Source organism: Cibotium barometz, chromosome 3 (genome assembly GCF_041138505.1).
Source record: "Cibotium barometz isolate CiBa-2024 chromosome 3, ASM4113850v1, whole genome shotgun sequence".
NCBI classification, from domain to species: domain Eukaryota; kingdom Viridiplantae; phylum Streptophyta; class Polypodiopsida; order Cyatheales; family Cibotiaceae; genus Cibotium; species Cibotium barometz.
The window spans coordinates 52,578,275-52,598,851 of record NC_141048.1 but is presented as its reverse complement, the minus strand read 5'-3'; positions in this window follow the sequence as shown (position 1 = coordinate 52,598,851).

The following is a 20,577-nucleotide window of genomic DNA, read 5'->3' as shown; positions in this document are numbered from 1 at the left end:
TGCATTGTATGTGATTTGTATGCTTTGTATGGCCAGCCCTTACTATGTCTGTTACGTATGTGCTATGTATGCTCTATGTGGTCAACATGTGCTCGCTATGGACATTATGTGCTTTGTATAATATGTATGTGCTCTATATGGACTACATGTGCTCTAGATGGTCTGCATCTGATAAGCATGGAACTCTATATCATTTTATGTACTATGTATGTTTTGTGCAATGTATGGTCTACATGTATTCTATGTGGTCCACATGTGTTGTATATTGACTGTATATGCTATATATGGTATGTATGTGCGTTGTATATTATATGTGCTCCCATATATAGTGTGTAAGGACTATATGTGCTTTGTATGCTTTGCATAGTGCTCTATGTAAACTATATGTGCTCTATATGGTCCACATGTGCTCTATATAGTCAATTATGTGCTCTCAATGGATTGCATGTGCTCTCAATAGACTGCATGTGCTATGTATGGTCTACATGCACTCTATATAAACCACATGAATTTGTATAATTGAATTTAAGTCCATTCTCCTCTTCCCACATTCTACAGTGTCTACAAGTGTTGTTGTTGTTGTCCCTCTCCTATTACTCATCCTCCAATATCTACAAGTGTTATTGTTTGTTGTTGCTAGTCCCTCAAGTGTTTACAAGCGTTGTTATTGTTGTTGCTAGTCCCTCAAGTGTTTACAAGCGTTGTTATTGTTGTTGCTAGTCCCTCTCCCATTACTCATCCTCTTTCTCCTGCATAATGAGTGAGTGTGTGTGTGTGTATTAACACACACACACACACACACACATGTATGTATATACATATTAAGAAATATGAATTTTTTGATCACATATAATATATACATATATACAATTGTCCTTAGAAAAAAGAAACATGCAATATATATGTATTTATATTAATACATATATATTCATGATATAAATATACTAATATATACATAAATATTAAAGTACTAATACGTATATACATACATACACACACACACACATATTAGATATTTAATTCATCAATATACTAGATAGCCCCGATGCTATTTCTTCCAATGCTATTGCTTCCCCTTCACACCATTTATCGACATATATATATATATATACATACATACATACATACATACATACACACACACATACATACATACATACACACACACATACATACATGTATATACATACATACATGTATATACATACATACATTCCTCAGCACATATAACACACTTGGAGAGCACAAACAGTCCAATATAAGCATCTTAAGCACATAGGACATGCCTCAAGCACATATATAGTCCATCCTGAGCACGTGATGTATGAACATGCATGATGTACACATGTATAAGCATGTATACATGATGTGGATCATACATAGCATATTCAATCCATATTGAGCACATTCATACCATACCAAGCATGTATACATTGCTCTAGATGCATTTTGATCATATACAAACACACAAAGATAATATCAAGCATGTAAAGATCAGATAGAGTCCTTTCAGACTATGATCAGATCATATGGACCTTGTAGACCATAACATGATAGTAAGGAGCATGTAAAGATGAACATCATGACATTCCATATGGTCTACAAGGTAGACCATAACATGATAGTAAGGAGCATGTAAAGATGAACGTCATGACATTCCATATAGATCATAGATTCGACATCATGACCAATTATGTAAGATACATCCAACAATACAAACCACATCAAGATAATAACAAGCATGTAAAGATCATGGGAATCCCTTTATGAGCATATAATTATCATGGGCATTCCTTTTTTAGCATACAATTAACATGGAAAATCCTTTTGGAGCACGTTAATCCCTTTCCCAACATATAAATATCATGGATAGTCCTTTCAAGCATGGGAATTCCTTTTTGAGCATATAGACATCATGGATAGTCCTTTCCATGCATGTCAACTCCCCCTTACACAATAATTTCACAGCATATAAATAATCAAGGGCAACCAATTTCATGCATGCAACCAATTTCATGCATGGGAAGCCCCTTTTGAGAATAGGCAACCATTTGAAGCATTTCATAGCACAACCCTTTCCTAGTACAAGCAGTGCATTTTGAGTTTGTAGAGACCACATCGGGATCATGCCATGTGCTTAGTCGTGTGTGTGCTCATGCATGGTGATGATGTATGTATATCCATGTCATGTATGATTATATACATGGTGACGTATGTGTGTATACCCATGCCATGCATGGTCATACCATGTCACATGCTTACATGGACACAATAGTCCACATTAGCAAAAGTGGTGCCAAAAGCTTGCCATAAAATGCTTGCCAAAAAATAACATCAGCAATAATGAACATCATCAGATGATTCAGCTAGGGAAGATGTCATTACTTGGTCAATCTCAAAGAGAGTGATAGATAAAAAGGCGACTTAGAGAAAGAGGAGAAGGGTCATCCAAGGGTTTTGAGCAAGGAGATGCCTCTTGGTCTCCTTCAAAAGATGTGCTCATTGATAATTTCTATCTCAAGCAAAATATAGATCAAACACTTATCTCTTTATGTTGGTTGCTACTACCTATCCTAATGAGGCCATTAGGACTATACCCTATGAGGTGAAGCCTAAAGTGTGATCTAGTGCACCCTTCTTAGTACACACCCATGTAGACCTTGATAGGAGTTCCTTGTAGATAGTGATAGGCAGAAGAGGATTTGTTATAGTGTGTATCTCTTTGGAGGACAAGTAAAAGAAAGCTTTGAAAGAGAGGTTAATAAGGAATGACAAAATATGAAGGGGAAAAAGTTATTGGTTTGGGATGGTATTCATATTGAGATATCAAGCTCAACTAGTACCGTGGACATTAATGAACTGTGATGATAGCTTTCACATTTACCTAGCATGATTGATAGCTTTTACATTTATGCCACTGGCATGGTTGATGAGATTATGGGTGCTATGCTGCCATAGTGGTTTACAGGCTATATGGCTAACCACTTTGGAGTACTAGAGTTATGGCATAGTTATAGTGCTAGCTCATGTAATCAGGTTCACACTATGCACTGACCTTTATAAGTTATAGTAGGAGAGTACTTTCCCTTACAGTATATACTCTTATCTCTTTAGTTTATAGTTGTTGTAGAGAAGAGAGGAGATATCCCTTACCACTTTGGAGTACTAGAGTTATGGCATAGTTATAGTGCTAGCTCATGTAATCAGGTTCACACTATGCACTGACCTTTATAAGTTATAGTAGGAGAGTACTTTCCCTTACAGTATATACTCTTATCTCTTTAGTTTATAGTTGTTGTAGAGAAGAGAGGAGATATAGAAGAAAATTCAGGTATTCAACTCTCGTGTGCTTGTCTACTCGTTTGTGTGTTTACTTGTAAGGAGCTTAAGGTCATCTTTTCCCCCTCATTCTTCTCATGCCGGTTCTTGTGAAGAGGTCAATATCATCTCTTTAGCCTATAGTTGTAGAGAAGAGAGGAGATATAGAAGAGGTCAATATCATCTCTTTAGCTTATAGTTGTAGAGAAGAGAAGAGATATAGAAGAAAATTCAGCTATCCAACTCTCTTGTGTGCTTGTCTACTCGTTTGTGTGTTTACTTGTAATAAGGAGCTTAAGGTCATCTTTTCCCCCGCATTCTTCTCATGCCGGTTCATGTGAAGAGCTCAATATCATCTTCTCACTTGTATTTTTCTCATGGTATCAGTTCATGTGAAGAGATCAAGAGACAAGCAAGAGGCAAGGAAAGTAATATTTACACAGGTAAGGTAACTTCATCTCTTTTCCTCTTTAATTTTAACACCTTTGGGTAGCTGTGAGAGTTATAGCTAGATAGGGAAGTCACTATCTCAGATTAAGGCATACTCTTAGGTGTGAAGGAAGAAGACTCTACTGTGTGGAGTTAACTTTGTTAACTATTTGAGGTGTTTTAGGCCTTATTTTGACTCTAAATTTTTCACTAGAGGCACTGTATGAAAGTGTCAATTTTGACTATGTATGCCCAATTTATGGTCAGAGCAAATTTACAGCATAAATTTGGTTGTAGGATAGTATGTGCAGAGAATCAGAGATTTACAGATTGGTGGATGTATGTTTATGTGGTTATTCCATAAAGAGTTGTTGTATAACAAATTTTCTCTACCCGGATGGCCGCATGGGGGAAGAAAAGAAGAAAACATGGTCTTACGCGCATGGTAATTCTCTCCAGCAACGTGAACTGGATGAAGGGGGGGAGGGGGCAATCGAAAATTATTATTTTATTTTATTATATATATGTATGTATGTATGTATAAAGTTGGTTGCTGGATGAACTAAATAAAGCTTCAAAAACCTTATTAAACCCAATTCTTAGAAAAATTTACAGAAAAAGCATTGCGTGCTTTATTAAAACTGCACTATTATTAGGCTTTAAATAACAAAGCTTTATTTAGCTTTATCAAGCTTAAACAATAAAGCTTAAGAAGTGAGCCTCATATAAAAGGACTTTAAAAATATATGAGTATAATCCTTATTCCAACTACCCCTTTACTTTCTGCCCATATATAGCAAATTTTGGGGGCTTAACCATTAAGTTATAAAAGCCTTGATTGAGATCCAACAATCGAGCTTTTTATATGTATAACAACTTTATATCTTTAATATATTAGTTGCTATAACTTTTAGATAGGGGTTACCATGAGGCCCAAAATTACAGCTTTTAATATCTTTAATCATCCCTCTAAAGACTGGAGACCTTAGTCGCTCATCAATCAAGGGAATTTTAGAAGAAAACTTTTTGTTAAATGACCATTGTAAAAATTAGACAAGTAAATTAGTAAAGTCTTCTCTAACTACCCATTTTATTCCTCTCACGAAGAGAAAAGTTTACAAAATAAAATCCCTCTACTCACATCATTCCTAATTTAGTTCGCATGTTTTATTTTATTTAAATTCTCAAAAAACTTTCTCCTGTTAAACAACAAAGCATGACCTATAGATATACATATAAGTAAAATCAAAAACATGTTTTTCATTTAAGTCATATTTTAGATTAGGTGTTATGTGATATTTAAAAGACCTAACCAAAAATTTGCTTACAAGTTTCACTTTTCTTGTAAAATCCGACAACCTCAGTTTGAAATCAACTTCAGAAAAATGGCTGAGCAAACCTCCATATTCAACTACTTTTGTGGGCACTCAGAGAGACTTCCAGACCGCATATTTACCTTCTAGTCGAGAAGCTCATCGACCATGAACCTCCTCCATAGCCCTTTTGCGAAGGATGGATGTCTATCATACTATGAGAAATGAGGAATTGCTAAGGACTCCACAACCAAAGTCGTAGATTTCGGCATCACGGCTATTACACATAATGTCTTCCTCCCTGACGCTTTATCCAAACTGAATATTTTGTATTTCTTTAATATGATTTCTGAAATCCGTATCCACATGCCTAGCTATTTGGTGGCATTCCCCATAATAGCTATTACTAACCTTATGAACACCTTCCCTCGACATCTCTTTAGACTTTTTGAGTAGAATTCATGGCATCCTTGGCCTTAAACTAAAGATGTACCTAAATTTATTTGGTTTTGAATTATAAATGTTAATAGATTTCTTTTCATTTTCTTTAGATCATAATTGTGTTACTTCTTTATATTTCTTTGTTATTAGTTTTCAATGTAAATTGTAATAGTGCTTAACCTCAAAACTCCGTCACTAAACCAAAATCAATTGTACAACATAGCATTATCATGTCAAATTTTTTAATGATTATAGCATTATGACTCGGTCATCATCCCATAATCCACTTACACAATCCAAGCTCATGTGCGGCTCATGAAACAGTGTACCCGTTTAGCATATATAAGTGAATGGAACCATGCCATTTTTCGACAACTATTATGAATATTCAACAATAGACAACAAGATGAATGGTCGAAGCTTTGGACACATGATCACAAAGGATGATTTATATTCATTCCTATTGGAAATACCACTATTTTTGCTCCAAACATACGTTTCTGCCACCTTCTAGAGCGGATGGACATTGTACGAGGATATTCTATTGAAGATGATTCATCAGTAAACGGATGAAGAATTCATAAATCGATTACATTATCTTAGGACTAGATTACCCTCGGAGAAGATACTAATACCTGACCATACCCACATTAATAGGAGGATGTAAATTTTATTGAAATTTCTTTTTATTTGTAATTCATTTCTCTTGTTATGTTAAAATTCTTTATTTTGAAAGTGGTATCTCATTGTCTTTTATGATCGTACCAAATTGATTTCTCCAAAAATTTTACTAGATCGCATGTGCATACGAAATTTATGTCCTATAACAACTTATCCTTAGTGAATAATATTTCCAATATTTTTGTGAAAGTTTTACCTTCCAGATAGTGATTCAAACACTTTACAAGTAAGCTTTTTGTCTCTAACCCTACAATAGTGATTATGCTTAAGGATTTTATTTCTTATAGTCATGATCAGAAGTTACGTATGAAATTATAATCTATTCACGTTCTTTCTCAATGTAAAGTATCATTTCAATTGAATAAATATATATATATATATAAAGGTACGGTTCTCTACTCTTTAATTTTGTGCTTATTATTTAAGTCTATTTCAACCTCAAAAGTAAATTAACCCTTCATCATCTAGACTTGTTTATTTACTCAATTTCATTTACTTTTGGTTTATAATCTCATGTATCCTTAAGTGTCAAAATTCTTTTGACAAATAATTTCAATGACACCAACAATGAAGGTATGTATACATATTCACCTTCTTTTATACAACTTTTTCATAAGTTTTTCTATATACTCTTTTCAACCTAATAATCTAATTAATAAACCTTACATTAAGATTAATTCAAGTTTAATAAAATAAATGAAATTTCTAGATAGAGAAAAATTACGTCGGAACTTAAGGTTCAGAGGGAGCTGGCCACTCCGCCTCAAACTTTTATTCTGAGAAGGAAGTAATGTATGAAATTAATCTGGTGGTATGGGACATCAGATTGGTTTCATATACTTACTCCAGACGCATTTATGTCTTTTATCTTTTTACCATCCTATGTGTGTATGTACAACGCACCTATGTGGTATGGAACACACAGACTCGTCTTACCTACATTCATTTGATTGGTTCACCTATGGAACACACAGACTCGTCTTACCTACATTCATTTGATTGGTTCACTACTGCATATACATTTAGTGTAGATCTAGACTTCCACACCAATCATAAAGCCATCCTCTCATGTGTTTATACTATCGTATATCAGGGACGCTCGTATATGGCATGCTTTTGTGCCCTCACTATTTGTTTCAGTTGGTTCGTATGGAGGGGTGATTCTCTGGGTATTTACGCATGGCAAACATGTGTGTGGCTGCCTTCACTATTTGTTTCAGTTGGTTTATATGGAGGGGTGATTCCCTGGGTACTTATGCCACAAACATGTGTATGGCTGTTATTTGATTATTTATGGGTTGTCTATATCTTTGGACGAGACGTGGATACCGTCTGAGTATAGCAACGAGAAGTGCGAGGATACCGATTGAGGTGTCGCACTACATGAGACGTGCGAGGGTACCGATTGAGGTGTCGCATTATACAAGGGTACCGATTAAGGTGTCGTATAGCTGGTGGATTGAGAGGTGGTGTGAAGATGATGATCATTTTTCTTTTGCATTAAACTTTTTGTACATGTTATCTTGATTTGATAATCAGTGTGATTATCACCAATTTTGGTGTCGCATGAGTTTTCTTGATTGGTATTCCATGTCCATAAGAACCTCTGAGCCATGCCTTTGTGCCTCTATGCCATGTTCGGACCTGTGAGTTTACCTTGCAGGTTATGACATCAACAATCTTATTCTCTTAACATTTTTCTTACGCAATTGAGGACAATTGCTTCCTCAAACGGGAGGACTGTTAACAGGTATATATTTATTTATATTTTTGATGAATTAATAATCTTACAAAAATATGTTTAATTTAATTTATGCAGGATTCAGTTTAATGGAATGTGCAAGCTGGCACAAGATTAATGTATATGTGTAAATGTGCACAAAGTCATTTTTTTTTGTAATAAGGCCTACTAGCAATTTTATTTGGGAAAAGGTTTTTATATGTACAAACCTTGAGGAGATTTCATATGGTTAAAAATGTGTAAAGCAATACCCCAAAAGTGGGAGAAGGAAGCATAATATGTACCCTCATCTATTCTTAGCTCCTTGGGCTATTTTTATTAATAAAATTCTCTAAATACTCAAGTCGCGGAGCTACACGCTTGAGAGGGAGGTTGCACCTAATCTGTTTCCATTGTGTGGTACTCTTTATCTTATCTTTTGATGATGATGATACTATTTTATTTGATGTTATTTTATTTCCTTTGTTTAATAATATGTTACGTTATTTGATTTTAATTTAATTTCAAGTCTCTGTTTTCATAATTGATGTATTTTGTGAGTATTTAACTATTTCTTCAAGAAGTACAAAAAGGGTCCCGTGACATTCTCTCTCTACTATCACACCTATGAGATGTTGAGCACTGACACCATGTGCCACTATCATTGCAACTCATTTACAAAGACACCATATTATGAGCTAAATCTTCCATTGTATTCCAAAGAAAATTTAAGTTCTTGTAGAGTTCCTCAACTTCAGACGTTGTTGTCCATGCTTCCATAAGAGCATCCAATCTAGGTTCCTTTTGTTTGAGGTGCATGAAAGATTGAAGAGCTTTACTCAAGATGCTTGCAAACATAGTAGTATTAGAGGGATTGCTGGATGAACCCATGATAATTGAGTTTATGCCCAACCTATTGTAATATGAAGATATAAGGGGAGGGTGGGGTGGGATGTGTCCCTTGATGAAGAGTATTGGAACATGATAATCTCTATTGTATTTATAAGTTCTTAGAAATAAAAATAACTATTTTAAGTTCTCACTCAAACTTTCTTTCTCTCTTTCACTCACACTCTATCTCATGGCCTTGAGATCTCTATCCATCTTGCTCCATCTCTCTTAATTGTCGATTTATTTATCTAAACAATCACAATAGAAGCTTTAAAAAATGCCATTGACATAATTTGAGTGTACAAGAGTGCATCACAGTAATGTCTAAAACAATATATTTCTTTCATTATTTACAAGCAAGTGAAATACATCAGTAAGACACAGTGGGTGTTGGTGGAAGAAGGAAGGTGGCTGCATGTAAATGGTGTAGGTGCGAGTGGGAATAGCGGCCTTGCAAGTTCAGAATGTGGTGCCCATGATGAGGGCATTGTAAAAGAACCCACAGGGGACATTTGTGGCATGATGTGTTGATATTGGGGCTCCCTTGGAACACCAGGTGGCCATGACAAGGCACTTGACCTTGTTAGGCTCATGGGTACTGGGGTGAGTGAAGGATATAGTTGAGGAACATGTGGAGACGATGCCCCTACATCCCTTTGATGCTCCCGTTGAGCATACTCATTGACGTCACCCTTGAAAAACAATTGACCCAAATCTTTGGGAATGTACAAAAGTGGTTGGTCTCGTTAGACATGAACTAAGGCACACCTCATCGTTCTCCATGCTAATGCAATGTCGATGTAGTATCTTGCATGCTCTAGCAAGGGTCCCAGTACCGGCAAAGCAATCTAGGACTGCATCCCTTTGATTGGTGAATGTACTAAGTAACCACCTACCATAGTAAAAGCTCACAATTGGCATATATAAATGGATGACGATATAAAAGACATTGACTATATAACGATTACACTACTCGAAAAACGAATTGTAATGAAGTGAGTGTTGTAATTACCTTGAGAAAGGCTTGCTATGCTCAACAACATCTCGGATGGGATTCCTGTTTGCATCCAACTGGTACGGCGATGTTCCCTCTTACGGTTTTGTCTCTAGGAAGATATCATCATCCACCTCGAAACTTGGACAATTTGCAGCTACCTCACCTCCCTACCTGTCATACTTTGGACGATTGGATGTTGTGAGAGAAATCCAAAACCCAATCTAAATATGATGAAAAGGAACTAAATAAACCTGACAAATAAGTTTGGAACCTTAGGGAATGGTAGGTCATTTTATGGCCACTTGCACGATTGGTGAACTAATCATTGCCAACTACAGTTAAAGCTAGGAGTGAACTGCATGGATAGAAACGTAGTGGGGTAGTAGTTGACGGGAATGGTAGGTCATTTTATGGCCACTTGCATGATTGGTGAACTAATTATTGCCAACTACAGTTAAAGCTAGGAGTGAACTACATGGATAGAAACGTAGTGGGGTAGTAGTTGACGGGAATGCATTAGGTGCATAGAAGCAACGGGAATAGGAGAGGAAAGTATTGTGAGAAAGAGCGTAGAGAGAGCTAAAGGATTTTGGTTGGGGTATGGTGATTCTGAAGAAGCTAACTGGGGATTTGTTCTGCTTGAGAGACGAGCAGTATTGGTTTGGAAATGCTTGGGTGTAGCCAGAGCAGAGTGAGCATGGGTGATAGAGAGTCTTGCAGGAAGATGGATTCCTAAGTTCTCTAGATTGTGATTCGGTAAGAACTTGGATATCTCCTAAGCTTTACCTGATCATTCCCCTTTGTGTTGAAGTTTTCGATTTGTTGTAAGAAGTGGTGATTGGTTTGAGTTGGATGTCTTTGAAGAATTGCTAGAATATAAGTGGAGAGTCTTTTTTAGTGTTTCTTCTTTCTTTTATATTAGAACCACACATCTCAAGGATGTTGAGATAGTGATAAGTTTTGTCTATCTGATGAATTCAAGGAGTTTCGTTCACGTTAGTTGTGAAGGGTTGCAAAGTCTTTTGTTTTGATGTTTCTGTTGTGGTGCTTGTGCTGTTTTCATTGAGTTCATGGTGATTAGCCCCATATTTTGATGTTTTTGTTGTGGTGCTTGAGTTGTTTTTATCGAGTTCATGGTGATCGACCCCCTGCATGTATCAGTCTAATGACTGGGAAGCTGTTGCTGAGTCAGTTCTGATTCAGGTCAAAATCGAGAGGATATAAAGTCAGTTGAGTGTCAGCTGAGCATCAGAGTAGTAAGAAACCAATTTTTTATAAGAGATAGGAGTCTACTACTACTCCTGATCCTTCCCCCTACCATCCTTTGGTGCATGAAGCAACCTTGACTGAAATAGATTCTTCCTCTCACTTGTCCACCTACTCTCTCTGACCCTCAGGATGCTCTAAACTAAAAGAGATATCACACTATGAGCACTCTGCGGACAACTGACTTCAATTTGACTATCTTCTCAAAGATTGCATAACTGACCTAGCTGACTCAAGTTTCTTCTCCTTTGTGTCAGCTGACACTTCTAAACCTCAGGATACTCAAACGTAGCAGAGATCCAACACTATGGACATTCAGCTCAATGCATCCACCAAGTCACAACAACTGACTTTGGATCACCTTTCTGCCCTCTACTCATTTTGTCTGACTACCTACTGACAAACTGATAATCCTTTGATTGCCAGACCTGATACAAAAACACCCCCCTTCAACCCAAGAAAACCAAGCCAAGCCTAATACACCTTCACTTGATGTAATACAATGACACTTCTGAAGTAATTTTTTTAAATCATGGATCATGGAGTATGAGTAGGGGAATTTTTATTTGGCTCTATTGTTATATCCTTAACTCTTGAATCTTTTCCATATTTTTATTGTTTGAAAGTTTTAAAGTATCCATGGGAGGTGGTCAATATAGTGAAGCATAAATTGAAAGTTTTAAAGTATCCATGGGAGGTGGTCAATATAGTGAAGCATAAATTGAAACCAATTACAATTTCAAATCACTGATTTATAATTGTGAATATTATTGAAGAATCAAATTTTCAATATCCAAAGCATTAAGCCTTGTGAATTCAATGTGTTCTATTGACATTAGCTTGTTTCTCCTCTATCCTAACTGCAATCCTCCTATACCACCACATGAGTAATTGTCTCAATGCACTAACTTCATGGATTCCATCGCCATGAGAGGTGCCTTTTGAAACCCATAAAAAGCTTGCCAATGTGAGTGCTCCATGCCTTGGGTAGACTAGATAGCTAAGCTTCCTTGATTTGCAAAAGTAGGGATCATGAGCCTCTAAAATGTGCTGTAATAAAAATGACAACTGCATATGCACATTGGTTATTTTCAATAAGAATCACTAAACAACATGAGAACATACAAAATTCTAAATCTTACCATATAATGTGTTATGCTACTTGATGTTCATGCTTCCACCATCTACTTGTAAAATGTGGTCATAGCTTCTTTAAAGTTGTTGGCATCTTCTTTGTTGAATGTCATTTTCTGTAGAAGTGTAGCAACATTATCAAAGGCAATACATACATTAGCCGATATAATTCTAGTCTTGCCCATTATTACTATGATTTGGGGACAACTATGTGTAACTTCCTCCATGCCTTATACTTCCATGTTGAAGAACTAATAAATGGCCTTCATTGTTCTTTGGTGGTGACAAAAAATTTCTAGCCTTGGATCCACCAATACTTGGTTTGCATGGCACATTTCCCCACGGAAACACATGGTTGGGAAAAAATTTGTTGTCTGGGATGGCAACCATCGACTTAATGCATGGCAAGAATGGGCAAAACCCACTTGAGTCGAAAGAGAGAAGGTTCCCAAGGTGATTTGTAGAGTGGTCTGATTCCTTGAGGAGGAGGAGGTTGAGTTCTTGTTGGCGCTGCAAGTAAGTGGATTGTATCGTGTTTTTTTGTAATTTAAATGAACAAACATCTTATATGTCATCATATACCTTATTTATTATGCATACAAAATTACTAGCATCACTATCATTCATGTGTCGATGAACACAATGGCACATGATATATTTATGATGCAGCATGTGGGCCTTGTCGATCCATAATTGTTGTGTCAAAGTTAAGTGACACAGATAGTGCATGGGCTAAGAAAGCTATTAATCATCGGGGACCTAATAGAGCAAAGTGGCTGAAGCTTCCCATGGCACTCCTCACACAATTGGTTTTCAAGGTATGTGCACGTGTCGATCTTAGACCATAATAAAGCTATGTTTTGATTTCAAAATATGCACGTGTCGATCTTAGACCATAATAAAGCTATGTTTTGATTTCAAAATATGTTTCTTAAACATAAATACATTGCAGTCGGAGTTTGATGCCATGTACCAAGCCAAGGTCAATGGCTTGCTTGAGTAAGGGAGTAGAGAATACTTTCTGAATGTAGAAATATTTGAAAAGCATTACAAAGATGCCCTGAAGGAGACAGAGGTGCTATTTACAAAGAGGGGACATAAGCTGACAAATTGCCAACCCTGATTGTGGGGCAAAGAGTTTTCAAGAAAGTGATATCCTACCAGGGTTGGGGTGAAAAGGCTAGCAAATTCACTACTCCCAAGCTAATAGAGATCGCTCAAGCACATATTCCAAATGGAGAGTAAGATCTCTAACCCTCTCAGTGCATTAAAGTATTTTTTATATGTAGGTAGAAAAATAACATTGGTTCATAATGCACAAAATGTAGGCTCCTTAACATATTAGCGCGGCAATGAGTTTGCTATGAGGGATGCCTAGATTCCTCCATCCGATAGAGTGTTCTTCAAGTGGATACATCGTCACATGTACTGGTTCTAATTGATCGAGTACACACTACAATTGTACGCGAAGTTGGAGATGAGCTCACTTGCCATAGCTTGCATGCATGAGAGAGCCACAATCAACTTTGGGTAGGTATGACGGATGCCCTCAAAGCTTTCAGGAAGATTCACTTTGAGAAGGTGTTTGTAAGGGGGAAAGGGCAAATGCGTGCCACCTTGGATCCTAACTAGAAACCACACTTGCCGTGCATGGCACGATGCCTCTTGTACATGTATGTAGTAGCATGCCTTAATACTATTATTGTTATTTTATTGCATTAGGTGGTGGAGAAGTTGTTATTGTTATTTTATCATTTTCTTAGAGAATTTTAAAGTTTCTGTATTAGGTGGTGTGAAGAAGTAGTGTGTGTAATCGGGTATATATTTTTGAGCACCCTTCAGATGCATGGATGCAGTCTGAGATAGAGGAAATGGGATTATGTATAGAGGAGTGGATTGATGAGCAATGGGGCAAGGACACTTGGATAGTGTGTCCATGGTGGTGGATAGACTACCTCAAGGGGGGGAGTTTCCTCTAGAGGAGGCTGAGCAGTTTTAGAGTACGTTTGATTGTGTAGGGTAGTACATTTGTATGAACTATGAAGTTTGTTTTTTGGGAGTTTAAAGTTCCTACGTTGGTTGAATGCAAGAGTGAAGAAGGGCAAGAAGCCTATCACCAAGTAGAAATCGACCTGCAAGAAGAAGAAGGGCAAGAAATCAGCACGAGGAGCCTCCATCATCCAACGACTGTGACAACAAGAGGTCACGGCGGCCAAAGTGGGAAGGGGATGACATTGATGAGGATGCTAAGGATAGCGACTCTAAGGAGGATGAGAAGCATGAGTCCCATGTACGGAGCGATGACCAGCATGAGTCCCATGCATGGGGTGTTGAGCCCCGATGGTGAGAGGAAAGAGCAGGGGTCAGAGAGTTCAAAAGACGACGACGTAGGCTTGTTGGGATCTAGTAAGTGAACTTAATATGTTTGAACATTAGTTCATTATTTATACAACAGTAATAACATGTATTTGGTCTTGTCTAATGAAGACTTATGTTCACAAGTGGTGGACCCTTTGCACTTAGTTCTCAGCTCCAACATTGATCACTTCTGTCTCGCACTTTTGGGAAAGCAAAAACACAGGTATGATCTCTAACCCATGCTAGTGACTCTCTCAATTCATCATTTTCATATAGTTTGTAGTCCATTTATATGCTTTGTTGTTCCAAGAATCTTGCAGTATTATAACGATTCATAGGATCTCTCATGAGGTGGGGAAGTGGACGTGTTCAATAGCCTTGGAGGCCTACGCTTGGTGTGGGGGGCTGATTTTCCAACAAATCTAGCACTCTATAAGGATGAGGTTGTGGTTCGTTGATGGAATGTTTTTAGGGATGTACTTGTGGAGTCAACTTTTGTACTTGTTATACAAAGCTCCTACATGCCGACGGCACTATGGCATGTACTCTACGTGTGGAGCACTTGGGGATTGCTATGTGAGAGGCAAGGACTTGGAACTTCACATTGTGAAGGAATTTGTTCTCGTGCTTTTTGTGATACTTGTATGTTATGTTAGAAGATGTCCAAGAAGAGGTGAGTGAAGGAATGGTTTTTATTAAAGTGAAGCTCAATGATTTTCCTAGCATACTTACAAGAAGATGTCCAAGAAGAGGTGAGTGAAGGAATGGTTTTTATTAAAGTGAAGCTCAATGATTTTCCTAGCATACTTACAAGTGTATGCATGTAGTGTACTTACAAGTGATTTCCCTAGCATACTTACAAGTGTGTATGTAGGTCACTGTTTTGGTCATCAATCACCATCTTTACGCACCCCAGTGAGAGTATAGTGTGTGGTGGGTGGGTGATGGCCTCTATAACACCACTAGTAGACACACAAGATGAAAGTGTAGAAGAATTAGAATTGAGGGATACTAAAATCCAAGCTCTAAGGGCATCAATCATACATGCTGTTGTCCTCAACCCTCCACAGCCTTACTCAATTTGACACTAAAACTCTCTCAAATCTCTATAATATGACCCAGCTGACAACTCCAACTATCCCCCCAAGTCAGCACTAACCTTTGACACTTCTGAACTTCCTCCTATATGGCCCAGCTAACCCTAGCTGACATCTACCAGAATCGCTCCCATCGGACACACAATTGACTGAACATGTCTGAAAACCCTCAGGATGCTCTAAACTAAAAGAGATATCACACTCTGAGCTCTCTATGGAAAGCTGACTACGGGCAAGCAACTCAAGCCCACTCACAAAAACTGACATCAATCTCTGACTATCTTCTCAAAGCTTGCATAACTGACCTAGTTGACTCAGGCTTCTTCTCCTTTGTGTCAGCTCTGTTGACACTTCTAGAACCTTAGGATGCCCAAACCTAGCAGAGATCCAACACTATGGACATTCAGCTAACACCATGTGACTTTGGATCACCTTTCTGCCCTCTACTCATTTTGTCTGACTCACAACAACTGACTTTGGATCACCTTTATGCCCTCTACTCATTTTGTCTAACTACTTCTGATAGCTGACAGCCTGACAATCCTTTGCTTGTCAAGCTTGATACAAAAACATCCCCCCTTCAACCTAGGCAAACCAAGCCAAGCCTAATACACCTTTAGCTAAAAACTTTGATGTTCAACCAACACTCAAGTGACTTTATATCCTCTCAACTGATTCTGACTAAACTAACTCAGCAATAGCTTCCTAGTCATCAAAATGACACACACAGGAGTCAATCACCATGAACTCAATCACCATGAACAAAATGAAAATAGCTCAACTTTATATTCTCTCAACTGATTCTAACTAAACTAACTCAGCAATAGCTTCCTAGTCATCCATCAAAATGACACACACAAGAGTCAATCACCATGAACTCAATGAAAATAGCTCAAGAAGTATAACAGAAACATCAAAACAAAAGACTTTGCAACCCTTCATAATTGACCTGAACCAAACTCCCTAATTTCATCATATAGACAAAACTTATCACTATCTCAGCATCCCTGAGATGTGTGGTTCTAATATAAAAGAAAGAAGGAACACAAGAAACCAAAAAAGATTCTCCACTTATATTCTAGCAATTCTTCAAGGACATCCAACTTAAAACAATCACCACTTACAATTCTTCAAGGACATCCAACTTAAAACAATCACCACTTACAATAAATCAAAAACTTCAACACAAAGGGGAATGATCAGGTAAAGCTTAGGAGATATCCAAGTTCTTATAGAGTTGCAATCCAGAGAACTTAAGTTTTCTTAACCCATTCTTAGGGTTAACAAGAGCTACCATCATTATCTTACATCAAGGAGTTAAGGTAGATACAAGGTCATACATTCAAGATATGAACCAATGGTGTCCAAATCTACAACCTGGACGAGCGCCCGTAATGGTCCTATGGAATACTTATGACGATTCCTGCTTCAAGAGTGTGTGGTAGTAAGTTAGGATAAATTCCCAAGTGATGTACTTCATGGATATATTATGAGAGTAGTCATTTGTAATAGTATTAGGCCTCTTATGAGCCTAAAGTTCCTGGCCGGCCACAGTTTAAGTGAGTGTGAACATTATGGCTATGTATATAAGTGAATATCTCTCATACTACAAAGGACTCTCCCATTGTGTAATAGAGTCTTGCTCTTGCTAATCCACTTGCTAATCTCTCTCCAATCCATGCTAGTGAGTGTGTGGGAGTGAAGTGAGTTGAAGGAGGGAAGAGTACACATAGTACAATGCAACGGTGTGACAATGCTCGTGAGAGGCATGGTGGAATTGCTTCTCAAGGAGTTGTAGAGCTTGGAGACCTCAAGGGTTACGAGCTTGGCCAATGGAAAGATCCTCACGACATTTATGGTTCACTTGGTAATCTTCTTGTTAGATGTGTTTTTGAAGGGGGTTTGGGTGAGCCATAACAAGACTCCATCTTCCTACAAGACTCTGTGTCCTCACTCTACTCTCGCTATACCCAAGCCCTTCCAAACCAATCTTGTTTCATCTCTCAAGCAGAATAAATCCCCTATTAGCTTCTTTAGAATCAGTATACCCTAACCAAAATCCTTTAGCTCTCTCTATGCTATTTCTCAAAATGCTTCCCTCTCCTACTCTTGTTGCTTCTATGCACCTAATGCATTCCTGTCAACTACCCCGCTACACTTCTATCCATGCAGCAGTTCACTCCTAACTTAGCTGCAGCTAGCAACAACTGGTTCACCAATTGCAGGTGGCCACTCTTCCCTAAGGTTCCAAACTTATTTGCCAAGTTTATTTAGTTCCTTTTCATCATATTTGGATTGGGTTCTGGATTTCTCTCACATATTACCCCAACCCCATGGGTGAAACACTTTTAAGTGTTTCACTGTGTTATGTGTCTTACATAACTTTGATATGGTATGGTCTCAATATCAGAACATTGGCTTTGCTGGCATGCATCTAACCCCCAAGGTCTTGCACAACAAGTGATATGTCCCATTAGGGAAAGCTTCATGCACAATGTAAGGTCCTTCCCATCTTACCTTGAATTTTGTCTAAAAAGTTGTATCAAGAGCACTGTTGTACCTCAAGACTAACATACCTTTCTTTAGATCTTTACTTCCCAACTTATCATTAAATGCTTGCATCCTCTTCTGACAAGTCTCTTCATACCACCACTTGATGGCATCCTCTCATAGAGTACAAGTTGTACCATCTCTTTTTCTCTTGCTCCTCTTGGGTCATTTTATGTTGCAACAGAAAATCAAGTGAAGGTAGCATAATGTTCAATGGCAATTGTTCACTGGCAATGTACATTCTTCACCATACACTAAATGATATGGGGTAAACCATGTTGCATTCTTCTCAGATACTATGAATGCTCACACAACTCTATCTAGGTACATGTCCCAATCTTTGGGGTGGTCCTCCACTAGTTTGAACAACAATTTCTGTAAAACCCCATTAAAACTTTCAACCACTCCACTGCACAAGGGATGATATGGTGTGGTAAACCTATGCTTTATACTTAGCTTCTTGGTTAGATTCTTGAATATCTCAGCTTTGAATTCCCTTCCTCACTGACCAGCTCCAAAGGAACACCAAACCTACAACAAATCATCTCATAGACTCAACTTACAAACTTGTTGAGTTGTGGCACTGTTGATTGCTCTAGCTTTTGGTCACCTAGTCAAGTAACCCACTGCAGTGATATTGTAATGCTTTCTAGTTCCTGGGAGAGGTCTAATTACATCTATCCCCCACTTCTCAAAGGCTCCATAACTCATTATGTGATGCGCATGGGCTCATGAATTAGCACACTTTTCTAAAATGCTTGACATTCATGGCAACTTCTGCACCAATGGTGGATGTCTCTGTTTATACTAGGCCACATAAGCCTTGATGTCAATATTTTTCTTCTTATGATATCACTCCATAGTGATAATGTAATGCTTTCTAGTTCCTAGGAGAGGTCCAATTACATCTATCCCTCTCTTCTCAAAGGCTCCATAACTCATTATGTGATGCGTATGGGCTTAGGAATTAGCACACTTTTCTAAAATGCTTGACATTCATGGCAACTTCTGCACCAATGGTGGATGTCTCTATTTATACTAGGCCACATAAGCCTTGATTAATGTCAATATTTTTCTTCTTGTGATATCAACTCCATAGTGACCTCCACACCCTTCTTCATAGAGGGATTCTCTACCTTGATACAAAGGGCTTTGTACTGTCACAACATGTACATCCTTGGTTAAAACCTGCTTTGCTAACTCATGTGCTCTCTTGTTTTCTTCTCTGGACACATGTCAAACCTAAAAAGCTTGAAAACAACTTAGGAGCTTTATCACCTTAAAAAACCAGCTTTTCACCTCATCTTTGTTAACCTTCCAAACAAGTACCTTGTACTTGCCTTACAACAACAAGCAAAGAATCACCCTTTTTTTATAACTAGTCTTTTGACTTTCCTTTGTCTATTCTGCTTCATTGTTGCTCTTAACTTGTATCTCTTGGCTACCAGTCCATAATTATTGACCTTTTTTGTGCTAGCAAAAACAAATCCAACCCCACCTTTGCCAATGCTCCTTTTAAAAGCTCCATCAAAGAATAAAGTCCCATCTATATCCAGCAGTCCTTCATGCATTTTATGATGATCTGGAACCACTTGCTTCTCAATATCCTTAATGGGATTGGGTTTAACCTAAACCTCTTTATAGGTTAGCATGTCTGCCATATGAGACCTCACACTATCTTCCTTGATAAATCTCATGTCAAACTCTTGTAATATCACTAGGATACTTCATCACATGGGGTAGAAGACTACAAGAGGTGAGAATAACAAAAGGTCTATGGATCAAATAAGGTTTCAATCTCTTTGTGGCATACACAAGTGTCCAAACTAATAACTCAACTTCATGCCAAGCCTTTTCTACCTTACCCATTTCCTTTACTGACATAAAACACATGCCTCATATAAGATTGATTCATTCCCTTCTGCATTAGCACTGCTCCTACAACATGTCTCCCAACACTAAGGCTCAAATAGAATGACTCGTTCCAATCTGGGGGCATCGTTGTTGGAAGGGTAGACAACATATCCTTGAGCCTCTCAAAGGCATCTTCCTCTACCTGACTCCATTTAAAAGGATCTTGCTGACTAGCTTTCTGCAAGGGGTAACACATGCTTAGCACAAGCATATAAAAGGACCTGGACGAGTACCTGAGCTTTTGAACAAAACTCATGAGCTCCTTGGTTGACCTAGGGCTTTCCATGTGTAGCAAACTCTCTACCTTTGAAGGATCTATGGCTATACCATTCTCACTCACCTCATGTCCCAATAGTATCACTCTAGCCCTTGCTATCTTACACTTTGTTGAATTAAGCTGGGCTCCATCATCATCAAGACTTTTAAAGACAGTGTTAAGCCTCTCTACATGTATCAGCCTGTCACTAT